The 17359-nt window shown below is 55.4% G+C and overlaps 1 protein-coding gene across 3 annotated transcripts in view; it reads left to right on the top strand.

Annotated features, from left to right (window-relative positions):
- The window catches only part of SNX29 (sorting nexin 29), a 389392-nt gene that overhangs the window by 336024 nt on the left and 36009 nt on the right, over window positions 1-17359 (top strand). The window lies entirely within an intron of this gene.

Consider the following 17359-nt stretch of genomic DNA (forward strand, 5'->3'; position numbering starts at 1 on the left):
GTGTGGCGGGACGCTTGGACAGTGTGGACACCCAGGGGGCAGCTGGGTTTGGCCTGTGGGTCCAGCGTGTGGCCCCTGTCCTGGACCCAGTTCCCATGCAGCAAGCGCTTGCTCGGATGGGTCACCCCCTCGGGAGGGCGGCGGTGTGTGCGTCCTGGCTTGCTTCAGGGTATTGGTCCCAGTGCCCCAAGGGGAGGCGCGCCCAAGGCCCACTGGTAGAGGGGAACACGCTGGTGCAGCAGGATCTCCTGAGCACCTGTTCTTGTCACCCTGTGAGGGCCAGCACTGGAGAGCGTGGCTGCGCCTGGGGTGGAGCCTATCCTTTGTCTGCTGCAGCCAGCTGGCATCGGTGCCACGTCCTGTTAGCTTGGCTGCACTTTGGTCACCTGGGAGCCTCCCGTCCCATTAGGATTTAACTGCTCCGTAGTGGGGTTGGGGGCCCCCCAGGTCTTCGGGTCTGCAGCTGAGCTGGAGAGCTCGCCCAGTCAGGAGGAGGTGCAGGCGCTTCAGCCGTTTCAGCATGTTAGATGGCTGGGCTGGGCAGGGACGGTCCAGTCCCACGAGTGGAGCCATGGCCCTCCTCAGGAAAGGAGCTGGGCCCGTACAGGTCCGATCCTCTGCCACTGGTGGGTCTCCGGGCGTGGCCTCCACCTGGCCGCGTCAGCATGCCTGGGAGCTCAGGGGACATGATGACTTGCATGTTTTTCTTTCTATTCTTCCTGTGGTGCTGGGGTCAAACAGGGCGTTGCACACACTGGGCCGCCACTGAGCTACACCCCCAGTTAGAGATGCACATTCTTTGGCTCCACCCCAGACCCACTGCCTCCCAGCTCTGGGGCTGAGAGCAGCCTGTGGGTGATGCTGACGCAGGAGGCAGCCGGAGACCACTGTCCTGTCACGTTGAGGAAGCAGGGGCAGGATCGGGTGGGTGGGTTTCCCAGCGTCTCTTCAGAGGACCTTGCCAAGGTTTCCTTGAACCTTTGTCACAGAGCAAGAGTTTCTATGACCCACTGCCAGCGCTTGGAATTCCACAAGGACAACCGCAGTTGACTTGCTCATGGATTTCTGTTGAAGTGTTAGCAAGCTGACCACCTAGAGGTCTGTTGGATTTCAGTAGGAAAGGTTTTAAAGCAGATTTTCTCAGGCTGAGAATAAATCTATCCTTCATTTTTCTGTTGAAGAACAAACAGTGGAATTGAACCCAAACACAGAAAACTTGTTCATAGCAAGGAGCACTATAATTCTTTTGCAAAGAGGAGGGGAAATTACATATTGATTTAACCTAATGACTTGCAGGCTCATACAAAACTTGGGACCCATCCAGAATGTCTTAAAATGTCATCAAACAGAAGTCAGCCTAAATAACACCTTACCGTTGTGATTTTCCATGTGCAGAGGTCTCCTGCCACCCTCCTCAGTGAGCGTGGCCTGTCTGCATCTGGCTACAGCACTGCTCTAGCACAAGGCTGCAGAGGGCTTCAGCTGGTGAAAGGTCTTGTGTCACATACGAGCTTCCTTCTGCTGCTGTAACAAATCACCACAAATGCAGGGCCTAAAGCGACAGACTCATATCTTACAGCCGCAGAGGTCAGAAGTCCAGAATGGGGCTAAGATCAGTGTGTTGGCAGGGAGGGTTCCTTCTGCGGCCCCAGGAGAGTCTCTGGCTGTTCTGCAGTTTGGCTCTTGGCCCTCTGCTATTTTCCAGGACAGCAGTCAAGTCACTGTGACTTCTGCCTGTGTCCTTGTGGTCACATCTTCTCTGCTCTGACCTCCTTGTGATCACGGTGAGCCCTTCCAGATGATCCAGATCAACTCCCACCTCAGGACCCTTCTTTCAGCCCTGGCTGCTAAATTCCTATTGCCAGGGAACATGCTGGGGAGGAGGCTGGAGGCTTCCTCGGGGCGTCCTTCAGCCTGCCACACACTGCTCACAGCTGACCCCGAACCTCTCCAAGCCCTGCGGTTACACCAGACTTGTTTAAAATAAAACAAGCCCACCATGGACACCAGAGAGTGGGGATCAAGTTGAGTGAGATGAAGCTCAGGCCTGGAGCAGGAGGGTGCTTCTGCAGTTCAGCGGTCTAGGAAGAAAGCAAGGCGTGCTGTCCTGTCCTGTGTGGGCTGGGGACCGTGAGAGGGCACCCCTTTGCAGAGGGCCTTCCAGGGCCTCCTGCCTGCTGTCCATCCTCCAGGCCAGGGAGGACTCGTCCCTGCCCATCCTGGGACTCCTTCCCACAGTGGACTTTTCTCTGTGAAGCCTGGGTCACTGGAGTAGTGGCTCCCTGCGCCCCAGTAACTATCTGCAAATGAGTGAGCTCAGGGAGGCGAGGTGCCTGGTGGCCCCGGCCCCCTGGTGACAGCCTTGTACAAGTGCACTGGCTGTTTAGTGACTAGATTTACCGTCCCATTCCCTGTGAATGGGGTGGATCTGAGCTGTCCGGGCCGCAGCCTCGTGTCCAGCCTGGGCAGCCCTTACCTTGTTGCTGGCTGGTGGGACGGTGATGTGCTGTGGCCTCTCTCCCTCTGCATCTGAGCTGTTGTGCCCACTTCCCTTTAGTCTACTTGGGCTGTTGCCAGGTCATCCAGCGATTCTTCCAGGTTTCAGGGAGATCGAGTCAGGATGCTGGACGTTTAGTGCCCAACAGAGGCCACGGATGAACTCGGTTTAGGTCAGCCTTGGGCAGCCTGACTGGGCCTAATGGCTCAGGATGTCTGCTTTGAGACCCAGAGAGCATAATGTCTACAGTGCTTTGATTCTAAATTGGCCCAGAAAGTACAGAATTGCTTCGGGATGACTCACGGTCTGCGTGGGACTGATAGGGTGGGCATCAGGCCTCTGTGGGTTGAGTGGATCTCGCACCCTTGTACCCTGAGCACGGGCCTGATAACAGACTCCAGAATCCAGGGACCTGAACATTATTCAAGGAAGTGCTCGGCACAGTTTAGCCTTTCCTCCGTGTCAGATGAATGTCCTTCTAGCCTGGGGTCTGTATATTTCCCCCAGCATGCCATCCCTGGTGATTGTCTGTCAGTTGCAGAATTAAAATGTGATCCGAACCCAATTCAAACCCATTTTTAATTGATAAAATGAGTGCATTGTGTGGTTTGTGACTCAGCACTGTCTTTATCAATGAGTGTCTGTTGCCGTGGACACCAGGTGTGTTTAAATGTGAATACACAGATCCCCAGAGCATCCGGAGGTACCCTGTCCTGGGACACATAGCACCCCAGGCCATGTTAAAGTAGTTGGCCTGAATGTGCGTCCACCAGTCCACCACGTCTGTTCCTCACAGCTCAATTAAGCCACGACAGATATTCAGCATATTCAAGTTACTCCTTAACTCTCATTGTCACGATGTGGGACTTCCGTCAGTCAGGATAGGCTTGGAGAGGCTGAGGTAACAAACAGGTCCAGAATCTTGGTGACCTAAACAGACAAAACAGTTTCTGGCTCATGTTCCACATTCATGGTGGCCAGAGTCTGCTCACCACGTCGGGGTCCAGGCTGCCGGAGCTCCACCTCAGGAATGTGGCCATGACAGTGATCCAGGTGGGGAGGGACCGCCAGGCAACAGCTCCTGGAGGTCCTCCTAGAAGTAATACTCCTCTCATATTTCACTGGCCGAAGCAGTTATGTGGCCACATCTAACAGGAGAGGAGCAAAGAGTTCACCTCTGCCCTGTGCCCAGAGGGAGAACCAGAATCCTTCGTTTTTTTGTTATTGTTGTTGTTGTTGTTTTGTTTTTTTGGTTTTTTTTAGTAGCCTTTATAAAAATTGTTTTATTCTTTTTAGATACACATGACAGTGGAGTGTATTTTGACATATTATACATGCATGGAGTATAACTTATTCTAATTAAGATCTCATTCTCGTGGTGGTAGAGTTTCACGTATGTATTCACAGTGTATTTATATATAAACATAGGAAAGTTATGTCTGATTCATTCCTCTGTTTTTCCTATTCCCATGCCCCCTTCCTTCCCTTCATTCCCCTTTGTCTAATCCAGTAAACTTTTATCTGCCTCCCCCATTGTTAGTTAGCATCCACATACCAGAAAGAACATTTGACCTTTGGTTTTTGGGGATTGGTTTATATTGCTTAGCATGATAGTCTCCAGTTCCATCCATTTACTGGCAAATGCCATAGTTTCATTCTTCTTTATGGCTGAGTAATATTCCATTGTGTATATATACCACATTTTCTTTATCTATTCATCTGTTGAAAGGCATCTACATTGGTTCCATAGCTTAATTATTATGAATTGAACTACTATAAACATTGATGTGGTTGTGTCACTGTAGTATGCTGATTTTAAGTCCTTTGGGTAAATACTGAGGAGCAGGATAACTGGGTCAAATGGTGGTTCCATTCCATGTTTTCTGAGGAATCTCACTGCTTTCCAGAGTGGTTGTACCAATTTGCAGTCCCACTAGCAATGTGTGAGTGTGCCTTTTTCCCTACATTCTTACCAATACCTGTCATTACTTGTTAATTGCTATTCTGACTGGAGCGAGATGGAATCTTGGTGTAGTTTTAATTCGCACTTCTCTAATTGCTAGAGGTTTTGAACATTTTTTTCATGAATTTGTTGACCATTCATATTTCTTCTTCTGTGAAGTGCCTGTTCCATTCCTTTGCCCATTTATTGATTGGTGTGTGTGTGTGTGTGTGTGTTAAATTTTTTGAGTTCTTTATATATCCTGGACACTAATGCTCTATCTGAAGTGCAGGTGGCAAAGATTTTTTTCCTTTCTGTAGGCTCTCCTTTTTCTTTGCTGCGAAGAAGCTTTTTAGTTTGATATAATTCCATTTATTCTTTTCTTTAAAAATGTTATTGTGGTTTTTTATACCTTCATTTTATTTATTTTTATGTGGTGTTGAGGCTCGAGCCCAGTGCCTCACATATTCTAGGCAAGTGCTCCACCACTGAACTACAAACCTAACCCCCATTTATTGATTCTTAATTTTACTTCTTGTGCTTTGGGAGTCTTGTTGAGGAAGTCTGTTCCTAAGCCAACATGATGTGTATTTGGGCCTACTTTTTCTCCTATTAGGCCCAGGGTCTCTGGCCTAATACCTAATACCACTTTGAGTTGGTTTTTGTGTAGGGTGAGAGATAGGATCTAATTTCATTTTATTACATATGGATTTTCAGTTTTCCCAGCAACATTTTGTTGAAGAGCCTGTCTTCTCTCCAATGTATGTTTATGGTGCTTTTGTCTAGTTTAAGATAACAATATTAATTGGGTTTGTCTCTGTGTCTTCTATTCTGTACCATTGGTCTACATGTCTGTTTTGGTGCCAATACCATGCCATTTTTGTTACTATAGCTCTGCAGTATAGTTTGAGGTCTGGTATTGTGATGCCTCCTGCTTCACTTTTCTTGCTAAGGATTGCTTTGGCTATTCTGGGTTTCTTATTTTTCCTAATGAGTTCCATGACTACTTTTTCTATTTCTATGAAGGACATCATTGGAATTTTAATAGGAATCACATCAAATCTCTACAGCATTTTTGGTAGTCTGGCCATTTTGGCAATATTAATTCTGCCTATCCAAGAACATGGGAGATCTTTCCATCTTCTAAGGCCCTCTTCAATTTCTTTCTTTAGTGAGAACCAGAATCTCCATAGTTGGCTTTCATGATCCCCATGGAGCATGGCGTTCCAAAGAGAGTCTCAGTTCATCTGCTTCCCCACATCCTGCCTGGATCATTGCAACCCACTGTCATCCCTGGTGCTGGCCCCTGCTGTGGCCGCCTTTCTTCTCCTGCCTTCTGATGATCAATTTTCTATGCTGTAGCCAGAGTGAAGTTTGCACAACACAAATCGAATTGTGTCACTGTAACTGAAACCTCCACCAGCACCCAGGGTACTTACAATGGGGACTCCTTACTGTGGTCTTTGCAGTGTCGGAAATGTACCCCACCTTGCTCTGCCACCTCATCTTGTGTCCACCCTCCCTCTCCACCCAGCCCACTGCGCCCCCCAAGACTTCCACATGGTTCCCACCTCAGGGCCTTTGCACCTGCTGATCCCTCTGCCAGGATATCTCCTCTGGTTCTTCAGCACCAACTCAGATTCCTGCTCCAGAGAGAGGCCTTTCCAAGCCTCAGTACTCATGCTGCCCGCAGCCACTCTCTCGCCCACTCATCTCTCTGCCTTAGTTTTCTTCCCAGCTTGTACCATTATTTGAAGGGACTTCTTCACGTCCTCACGTGTTTTCTGTTTCTCCCTCTGGTGTGGGGCCCGTGAAGCAGGGCCTGGTCTATTTGTGCACTGCCCTGTCTGCTCCTGGAAGAGGACCTGACATAATGAGATCCCTGTGGCCTGAACTAATGAATAATGAACAGAAATGAAATGGAAATTTTTGCCTGTTTTCCTCTTTACTTGACTGGGTCTCACACAAGTTCCAAAAATCTGAATTCTAGAAGTGAGTAGAAAACTTCCAGGGTGACCCAGGGGGCGGCTCCCACTCTGCATTTGGCTGAATGCCTCTTGCAGGGTGGGCCAGAGGCGGGCAGCTTTTGGAGACGGGAAGGTGGCTCCGTCGGCCCACAGGAGCCTACCAGCGGCTCTGGGTCCAAATGGGCTCTGCGGGCACAGGTGAGGGCTCGTCATTGGAGGATGTTGCTCAAAGTCTCCATTATGGCTCAGTGAGCAAATGAGCATCAAGAGACTGTCATTCCTTCCTCGAATAATAGATGCGGTCTCTGAAGTTCATCTGGCATTAAGACGAGGCAAATCGCTTTCCCCGGAGCTGCAGATAATTCAACTTGTTGGAGAAATTATGCATTAAAATCCTCATTTAAAAACACACCACCAGGCATGGTGGGGGAGCGACGGGTGTGTGCTGAGCCCTGGAAGGCTGCTCCGGTGCTGCGGGGTTCAGTGCTCGGGTTGGCGGGGATGCACAGGACCCCACGACTGACCAGTGCTCGCTCTGGGAACATGCCCAGAGCCAGGGCATGCGCCGGCCTAGGGAGACTGGCGGCTAGGTATGGGGTCTGTGCTCAGAAGTGAGGCGCGGGGAGAATGGCAGGCAGGTCAGCTCCCAGGCACCGTGGCAGTCAAAGGAAGGGCCTGCTGCAGTCTGGGAGGCTGAGGAGAGGCCGGGGGCCTGCTGTCCACCCTCCTGCCCCCAGCTCCTGTGGCTCCTGTGTGCCCAAGCCCACAGCTTCCAGTTGCTTTCCTGCTGCTCAGGAGCCACCATCCCTGGGGCTCCCCAGGGTGAAACCACAGGGCAGGTCCTCTCCCTTGGAGCCTCAGGGAGGGTGCCTCCCCTTTCCTTCCGGCACTTCTGGCCCAACGCTTCTCAGCAAAGGGACCCTAGCCATGGGTTCCCAGGACCAGAGCCCCAGCCTCCCTCTGGGAGAGGCGTAGGTGAACACCCCTTGCCCAGTTGGTGGGCATTTACCTTGGCTCTAAGTCCACTCCTCCTGGGTGGAGCCAGGTGCCATGGCCTCCCCACCCTGCTGAGCCCCCTCTTCCCCACCCGTCTCCCTCCCATTTTCTCATGGTCCACCCCAGGATTCTGCCAACTTTCCAGGTAACCCTGTGGGGAGATGTCCCTCATCCACCCATTCACCTCTCGTGGGTTCCTCAGCGGGACTTGGCCAGCTCCGAGTATAGGCCGTGGGAGGGACTGAGGTTCAGAGGAGGAGGGACAAGGTTTCCTGCGGCTGGGCTGGCCCAGTGGCCTGGGCCCGGGCCCATTTCCCCTTCTAGGTTCCAGGAATAGTCTTGGCCTTCTAGTGCTGTTTTGGGGACGACCAAAAGTGGTGACACCTGGGAGGTGCTGAGGACAGTGTCTGGCACGTGAGGGCTGCTTCCCCAGGTGTTAAATGAAGAGGAGTGGGGGACGGGTGGATGGAGCACTCGGACATGGAGGGGCACCCCTGACCTGGGCAGCGGGCCCTGGGGACCCTAGCACCTGTCTGTGGAGTTGCCCAGTGCAGCTCCTGTGTGGGGGTCACGGACACCGGGGTTCGTGTTTATTTTCTCATCACTCAGCGCTTTTCAGCTCCTTGTCAGGTGGCTTGTAGGCGAGGGGACGAGGGCTCCAGGGCAGTTAGCATCCGCCCCGGGCCCAGGAGCTCTCAGTGCCGGACTAGGAGTCAGGCCCAGCGGCCACCGCACCCCTGCCTCCTGGTGGAGACGCCCCTTCAACCCACACCCACCTCTGGGAGCTGGTGATGCACAAAGGCAGTTCCTGTAGGTGTCTCTGTGGAGCTGCAGAACCTCGGGGGATTCTTCCAGAAACTCCCCTCCATGAAGACAGCCTCAAGGTATCTCAGTGCCCCCCACAGGGAAGACAGAGGGAGCTCAGCACCCGGAACTGCAGGTTTCCGAAGGATGGAGCCGCAGATGCAGTGCCTTCTTTTAGGACCCTGCCAGCCACTGTGTAAAAGCCCTGGTGCCTAATGTATTGCGCGGAGCAGAGACGGCGACTCGGTAACCCGCGTGGGTGTTTCTCTTCAATCCCGTAAAGGCCTCTTAAGATGTTTTCCAGGAGGGCAGTTGCTCTAGTCGTCTTGCCAGAGATCCTCTCAGGGGAGAGACACTGCGGAGCTCAGACCTGGGATGTGTGTGTGTTTAATAAGTGGGTTTCTTCGGGAGACTTTGTAATATCAAATTAGAATCCACCACAAATCATGGTCATTTATAAAGAAATAATGCAGAGCCAGCAGCCAGAAGTGGGTCTGCTGCTCTGTCCCGTGTGTTCTGTGTGTCACACACAGGGGGCTTGAATTAAGGGGACCCTCCTGGCTGTCCTGCATCATGGACTTTGAAGTCCTCAAGTTCTCTCCCCAGTGACCCCATGGAATTAGGGGGCAGAACCCGGCCCCCTGAGTCTCTGTCATCTTAGGATCTGTCAGAGTACCTGGGGTGCAGGAGGCACGGGGCACACCGTGTTCGAAGGCTGCGTGGACTCTGGCATGTGGCGCTAGTGCCGTCGATTTTCAGGCCCTTTCTCCCCAGCTGCCTGCCTCACTGTGACGTCAGGTACTGTTGTGGGTAGTCGCTCAGTTCTCCCATGGAGCTGTCCAACTGCAGGAGGTTCCACAAAGTCCCTGCTGTGTCTGGTGACGAGGAGGACTTGTTTGACACATCTGGGATCTGGGCTTCCCCACGAACCAGCCATGGTGACCATTCCCCTCTCGCGTCTTGGCTGAGCGCGAAGGCCTGTTTCTGCGTGGAGCCCACCAGTTTGTGGTGGACGTGATGGCGAGACACTTGACCCTCTGCTGTGCATCCCACGTTGGTTCTGGGCTCTGGATTACCTGTGTATCAGGTTTGATCTCTCCGTCCAGCTCCTGGGCCTTCTCAGGATGCTCAACCTGTGTTGTGTCTGCTTCTCCTCACAGTTTTGGACCACGGATTAAGCCCGCCACATAGAAGAGTGCTCCTCGGCTCTTACTCTCCTCTCGAGTAATTGAGAGTAATTGCTCCCTTCCCCTCCAGTGGCCCCATTAGTATCCGAGGGCTGTGATTGGCAATCTTTGTTCATCTTGAGCATGTTGGAAAACAATATTTTCGGTGCCTCCGATTGCAGCCGTTTGAGCTCTTCCCCTGGTGCCAGCTTCCTGGGGTTCAGAATCCCATGTCCTCTGCAGCTTCGCTCAGGGGGCGACATGCGTCTTCAGAAGCCATGCAGTCCAGAGGCTAAGCTGGGCCAGGGAGCCTCTTGGGCCTTGATTTGGACTGTGTGACCTTGGGCAAGTCACCGAGCCGTCACCCAGGGAGAAGGTGCTACCTGCCTGGCTCTTGTGAGACCCAGCCGGGTAGCAGCAGCCAGCTGTTCAACGTGGCATCGGGCATTCCTGGAGCCCCCAACTGTGGCTGAGAAATAGGCCCTCGGGGGCTCCCCACTTTGGCTTCCACTATTCTAAGATTGGTAATGGCTTGGGTTACGTGGGCCTGGTTCTCCTCTCACCTCCCTTCCTCGTCCTCTGCATCTCTCACCTGGCCGTCCTGGTGCTGGGGTCTTGTTGGCCTGTGTGTCGATGGAGGTCTGATGGGCCTCCGGGCCCCCAGTGCAGACGGAGGGGTCCTCGCACCGTGAACACGCCAACAGCACCGGCTGCGGCCCAGGCCTCGCATCTCCAGACTCCCTCTCCCAGGGGCCTCGTCCTGACTTCTGATGCTGAAGAGTGTTTGCCTGTGTGGGGACCTCGCCTGCCTCTGGAGCCTGTGCCCTCTGCGTCACGTGGTGGCACAGGTGGCGGTGGCAGTGCAGGTCGAGTGACCTGCTGTGTGGCCTCCCGCTGCGTGAGCACCTCCGTCACCTTCCGCTGTTGGCAGGCCATGGGAGACACCATGTCCACGTCCTCACACGTCCCCTGCCGCGCGTGCCTGGGTTCTGTGGTAGTACGTAGCGGGAACTGCCTGTGTGCACGTTCCACTTCAGGGGACGCTGCCAGAGTGCCCCAAAGTGGCCCCACAGTGACCATTTGTTTAAGGAAGAGCAAGGGCCCCCTAGAGCAGGTGATGAGCGCTCGGTCCCTGCCGGAATCAACTGTTCTCAGTTCCTCGAATCTGCTTCTCCGTTCCTGGAGAGTCTCACAAAATGCTGCCGACGTGCCCCAGAATACACAGACGGGGCAAGGAGCACGCACGCGCACGTGGAGACACAGGGAGTGTCGCTGCTGAGCAGTTAGCCGGTCCTCGCCTCCTTCCGGGCAGCCCGCGGAGGGCCTGGTCCACCCTGGCGGTCTTGCACCTTTGTTAGTGCCCATGCGTTTGGTTTTCCTGCTTCGCGCAGGTGGCGTCCTTCTCCAGACCCTCCCACCACGTCCACTGTCACAGCAGGCAACGTGGGGATTCGTGCCCTGGGACGCAGGCGTCTGCCTTGTTGGCTTCACCCGCAACCCCGCCTGACGTTGTGCGGTGTGTGTGGCTCAGGACTGCGCTCGCTGTCCCCTCTGGGAAGGAGCAGGGGCGTGCCACTTTCCCGTGTCCCTGAGCTCATCTCTGTGTCTTGGGAGCCTGGCTCCTCCAGGTCACGAGCCTGGGCGAGGTCGCGGGCACAGGCACTTGGGGTGCGCCATCGCGGCCCGCCTGGCTCTTGCCCCGCGACCTCCAGGGTGGGGCCCCGTGGTTCACCTCCTTCGCAGGTGCAGATTCCCAGGGTCTGGCGTCCTCCACCACACGTGGCCCCCCAGACCTGAACTCTGTCGGTGTTTCGCCAACACGCTGGGCACCCAGCAGCCCGTCGCCCTGGGTCTGGTTCACGTGTCCGGTTGCTGATGAGTTGGCACCCGGGACTTTGAGCAGCCACCTTTCCTTCCCCCTCTTGCCTTCGCGGGTCCTTGCCCGCTCTGCTGGGGTGCTTTGCTCCTGGTTCCTGGCTGCTTCCTGCCTCCTGTGGGGGCACCTCCCCCCACTCGGTGGCAGTCCCTGCTCACCTTCGCCCAGGGCCTGCCGCCTGCCCCCTCCTGCTTCCCGCACAGCGTCCCCGCTGCAGGGAACACACGGTCAGTCTGCTTCCCTCGCCACCTGACCAGGAGACTGGCGTGGCCGCCTGCATTCGTGGGAGCAGGACTGGTGTGGTTCCCAGGGAGCACAGGCCCCGACCAGGGGTCATGGGGACGCAGAGCGAACCCTGTCCACCTTGGAGAACGGACCCAGGAGCCGCGTGTCCTGGAGGTGCGGGCGCAGCGCAGTAGGCTCCTGGAGAACCGGTCCTCCCTACGGCTCATAGGCACCTTGAGCTTGGCCAGTCCCCTGGAACGTCCTCCCCATTTAATTTCCCAGCCCTCTGCCTTCTGAGGGAAGCACGGTTCTGATCTGTAATGAGTTTTGAAGCTTTAAGTGCCTGATCCTCATAAGCTGGTGAAAATGAAACGGTTTCGTGTCACAAAGAGCCTTTGATGCTGGCTTTCAGCTCTCCCTGGTGGACCTGTTAGCAGGGAAGAAGCAAGCCCCTCTTCCTTCAGCGAGAATGGCACTGCTCTGGAGCACTGACAGCATGCCAGGTGCGGTGCCCAGGACTTCCTGGAGTATCGTTGGCCACACCTCAGGTGACAATGCATGTCTCCCTTGAAACCCGCAACCCTCCAGCCCTTTCCTGCAGCAGGACCTTTGCACATGTGGTTTCTTCTAGGACATGGTCCCACCCTTCCTGTGGCGGGGCCTGCTCACCTGTCAAGCCTCACCCGGGCCCCACAGGACTGAATGATCCCTCCAGCGTGTGCGCTCCTGGCACCTCGTTTTCCCCTTTTGAGTGTTGGCAAAGTTTGCACGCACTCTCTCATTTGGTTTTGGTTTCTTGGTACTGGAGGTCGGATCCAGGGATGCTTCACCACTGAGCTACATTCCCCACCCACCCCAGGACCTTGCCAAGTTGCTGAGGCTGGCCTTGAGCTTGTGATCCTCCTGCCTCAGCCTTCAGAGTTCCTGGGATTGCAGGCGTGGGCCGCTGCATGGGCTTTTATTCATTTGCTTAAACGTGGTTCTGCATACGAGGTAGGCGAGAGCTGTGGAAACGCTTCAGGGCAGTGGCGAGATGCACTTTGTGTTTTAGAGATGCCGCTGTCGTGTGGAGGATGGCTAGCGGGGCAAGCACAGCAGGGGGCAGGTTCTGATGGGGCTGGAGCTTGCAGAGCCCTTGAAGACCGAGAGTGGAGTGAGGATGCGTGGGGACGTGGGGGCTGACCTGGCAGAGATGGGGCCTTGCAGAAGAGCCAGATGCATGTAGGTGACGGTCCTCCTTGGGGTGAGGGGCCGTGAACAGGGGTCCAGCATAGCTGCTGTCAGCATGGGCCACAGGCCTCCTGCGCCAGGGCTTGTTTGGCAGCGGGGTCAACCGTGTTGGCAGGCCGGGGTCCACAGCTCCCCAGCAAGGAAGATGGGCTCCCTCTTGGTCCCTGGTGGCAGTGACAGGGAGCTGACCCCTGAGTAGGGGCATGTGCCCCCGGGCCACCAGCCCGCCCTGGTTCCCACACTTGCTGGGCGTTCGGGCAGACTTGAAGAACAAAGCAGGTAGAGGAGAAGGGCTTTCCCGCCCCAGCAGACCTACTGCACAGGAGCGGGAGGGCAGGCCTCTGGACAGGGCAGGAGTGGGGCCTCAGATGAAGTCCAGGTGAGCAATAGCTCAGCAGGAGTTGACCCTGGGCCCTGGGCCTTCTCGCAGCTTGGGTCCACCCTCCTGTCAGCGCCAGGGTCCACCCAGAAGTCTGAAAAACAAGTTCTTCGGGGCAGAGGTGGCCTCGAGTTCTTGTCAGACCTACAGTAGAGCAGAGAGAAGCGAGGCTGCTCCTCCATCTGGCACCACACTGGCACCACGGCTGCGGACGGGACTAGGACACGTTTCCTGCCCAGGGAGCCCGCAGCCAGCGGGGCCCCAGTAAGTGCCGTGGGAAAGGTTCTGCCCAGAGGGTGGACCAGGGGAGAGGACGGCATCCAGGATTCTCTCTGCTGCAAGTGACAAACCGACATCAATCGCTTCCTGATTTTGGAAGAGAATGTGTTTCTCCAGGTTACTTGAGAGGCTTGGGGTCCGACTCCAGGAACGTCGGGTCCAGGAGCCTGAGGAGGCGTCACAGTGCCTGCTGGCCCTCCTGGTGCTCACGACTCTGGCGGTCACTGGCTCTGGCTTCTCTCTCTGCCTGCCACTGTCTGCGTTGGCTTCGTCCTCAGGCAGACTCACATGGCAGAGGCGTCTCCCCGTGTAGCTTCCCGTGCTGGCCCTGCACCTCCACAGGGGGACGTGGCCTTCCTCACAGTTCCGGGCTCAGTGCTGACATTCACTGGCCCAGCTGGAGTCCTGTGTCCACCCCAGACCCACAATAACTGACGCTGGTCAAGGGGGAGGAAGGACAGGTCACGTACACACACACGTAGGTCATCACTGGTCATCTCTGACGTCATCAACTAAAAGAGATGTCCTCGAGAGCCGCGGTGGCTGAGGGAAGTGCGAAGGCAGACTCCGCGTGGTGGAGAACGTCCTTGCCTAACAAGGAAAACGCGACTCTCGCCCGTCGTTGCCGGCCATGGTGAGACCGTTCAGCTCCCCAAGAGAGAGCCAGGGGTCCAGAATCCCCGTGTCCTCTGCAGCTTCGCTCAGGGGGCCACATGCGTCTTCAGAAGCCGTGCAGGTGTGCTGATGATGCCGGCACCCACGCAGGGCCAGAGGCGGCTGCTGCTTTTGCAGATCTTCAAGTGAATAAGTAAAATGCAGCCTCCCAGGATCCTCCTGTGTGCCACTGGTCAGCACCAAGAGCCGTCCACTCACCTGTCATTCTCCATCAGCTTCTCATCCGGTGTATCTGGCTCGGACTTGGTGGGCAGAGTCCTCGGGTGGAGCCCCCCACTCTTTTTGAAAGGTCCTTGGATGACCCTGACAGCTGGTCTGCAGACCAGTGACGAGGCACTTCTCAGGGGAGGAAGAAACCTCCTTGAGCTGCAGTGTCCAGAAAGCCAGGACTGGAGCTTCACCTGCGTCCACTTCGAAACCCCATCAGGCTCATCCCTCTCACCCTAGGAGTCCGCGGGGGAGCCAAGAACATGGCGGCCGATGTTGTAGTTTCAGGCTTTCCAGCCAGGCCGTGGCTTGAGACCAGTGCCGTCAAATAGGTCTCCAGGACTCGCTTTCCAGTTGTCTCATCTGTCCTTCGAAGGCCTTCTGCCTACAGTGGGTCTGTGGGCCAGCAGCCTCAGCATCACCCTGGAGCTCGCTCTGCTCTGCGTGCAGCCTCAGGCCCCAGGCAGCCCTTCCCAGCGAGCAGCAGGTTAGCAGCCTCCCCTGGGGGGCGCACGCAGGAAAGTTTGAGAAGCTGTGTTCCATGTCATTTTCATGGTCACTTTCTGATAGGACTCTTCCAACAGGGTTCCTTCGGCCTGGTTAACCTTTTTGTCCTCTAAGGAGGAAAATTGCTTGGAGCCACACCTGTTGATGGACAGAGTGGCCACGTGTTCAGTTAGCCTGTCTCACCCCCACCCATGCTGAAACAGGAAGCTGCTTGAAGAAGACAGGGCGCAGCCGCTTCCTCCACGTGCCAGCCACTCATGCGCATTCAACAACCGCGGTTAGGACGGTGGTGAGACAGACGTGGTCCCTGTGCTGGTGGGATGCCCAGTACAGCAGAGACAGAGGGACAGTAACAACCCATAGGTAAAGGGGCCAGGTTGTGCAGGAGTGAAGCAGGCGCTGCAGCAGAGGGACCGCGGGAGTGGAGACGGGCTACGCAGGCCTGCCGTCGTTAGAACCTGGAAGCCGCCTTCCAGGCACGGTGCTCGGGGCAGCTTCCGGCCTGCACAGCCCACAGTAGCCCCGGGTCCTCTCTTCCTGACTAGATAGTCTCTCAGCCTCACCTGGAGGCAGGAGGACTGGGGACATGTAGACCCTGGTGGGACCACTGCTCTCCAGCCACAAGTCACCCAGGAAGGAGCTGCTGTCTCTGTACATTGCTTGAGGCAGCTCCATGCTCCAGTGACTACCCTGAGGATCTTCGGGGTGTCAGACTGAAGATGGTTTGCTCATCTTCCTTGACCAGGTTGGGTTTGTAGAGGTTTATTGGCATCATTCTCCCCTGCGGCCTGGGAATGCAAGCTCTTTCCATGGACTGACTCCGGGACATCAGCTGACCCAGCGGTGGAGTTATACTCAGAGTGACCTTGTGGGAGGAGATCCCGGCAGGGCCCGGAGGGGACAACCAGGTCGGTTTCCTGCGTGGTTATGGGAATCACTTTCTCGTGTTATTTCTATAGTTCCGGGAGGGACACCCCGTGGGGTCAGGATGGCGTGGTTAGTAGCCGAATGCTGAACGTTCAACAGTGAACCTGGTGCTAAGTGAGCTCTGGTTGCCTTCCTGATGCTTCACACAGATCGGGGTGCCTGTTTATCGGCCTGGGCTTCCCCTCATCTCCAGATACAGCCCCACTCCAGACACTCTGGGGAACCCTGCACCACCCTCCTCTGGAAACCTCTGAAGTCCCTCTTGGTTCTCAGATTCTGGACACTGGAGGCCCAGACTCACCCTGGCAACCAGGCCAATCCGTGCTGTGCTGGCCTCATCTGTGCAACAGAGTTGACAGTCCCTCCTGGGCCACTGTTGGCCATTGGTGACTAAGAGAAGCATGGAGCACATTGTAGGGGTGGGGAAGGACCACCCCATCTCTGCAGCCTCCTTGAAGTCCCACCCTCCTGGAACCGGGTCCTGCCACTTCTCACCACCCTCCGGCCAGACCTGCTACCATGGCCCAGCCTCACTGCTGAGGATCCCGGGAAATGGAAAGGAACAGACGGGCATTTTGTGAGCAGCAGCTTTCTGTCCTGTTTCCCCTTTCATCACTGGGTCCCGGCTCCTAGCACAGGGCCTGGCTCCTCATCGGGGCTGAGCACAGGGTGACGGCAGCTCCCACCCTCTGGCGTTACAGATAAGGAAGCCGAGGCCCTGAGTCGGGGAACGTCCTGACTGGAGCTGGGATGGGTCCTCACCTGGTCTGATTTTATTTTTGCTTTCCTCCTTATGGGAAAACCCCAGAAACTGCGCCCAGGGCAAATAACCTTCTCAAGCAGAACTTCAAACTAATCCCTTTATCATCCTTCCTTCATCTGATCCATTTGTTTTGCTCTAAACTCAGGAGTCCTGAAAGAGGGGGTGTCTGTCCTCCATCTCATCTCTCCAGACGTAGCATGGACCCAGGCATATGGTAGAGGGTCAGCCAAGGTTTTTAATTGAATATGATTTTAATAAACTGCCCATATTGACAAAGGGACAATGTGGGGCATAGGGTAGCTGGGCCTGGAAGTGGTTGGACCTGGATTCCAGCTCTGACACTAGTTAGGGTGACCGTGGACACGAGCATTCATGACTGAGTCTCGGCGTTCTTTCCTATGAAATGGGGACACCATCATCTCTTTGAGAAGAATGTGTGAAGGTTTAGTAGAAGGCCGTGTTCACACCTCTTGCCCTGGTGGGTGTTCAGTTGTATCAATTCTAATCATGGCAGGAATCCAGGGAAGTGGCGTCAAAGTATGTCCTCAACCTGGTCCTGGAAGGTGAGCTGGGGCCCCACTTCCTGGTGTGTCTGGATTGTCCCAGGACACGTGCTTGGCCATGGGAAGCGTGGATCGGGCCCACCCCTCAGCATCACAGTGGTGAAACCAGTCCTGCCGGCTCTGTTCTGATGACCTATTGATTTCTTGCTTCTGGAAGACCTGCAGGTGTATTTGTTTGGCCTGCACCATGATATCAAGTGTTTGAATCAGCTGCCAAGTGATTTGAGAATTGAGATTTCACCCTCCGCTCCAGCTTTGCAGCTTCCCCTTGAAAAGTGGAAAGAGCGGGCCCTGCAGGCTCCTGCTCCCCGTGGCGTGGCCCACCGAGCACCCTGCTTCCCAGCTCCCCGGCCAGC

Source organism: Sciurus vulgaris (genome assembly GCF_902686455.1).
Source record: "Sciurus vulgaris genome assembly, chromosome: 18".
In the NCBI taxonomy this organism is placed as follows: Eukaryota; Metazoa; Chordata; class Mammalia; order Rodentia; family Sciuridae; genus Sciurus; species Sciurus vulgaris.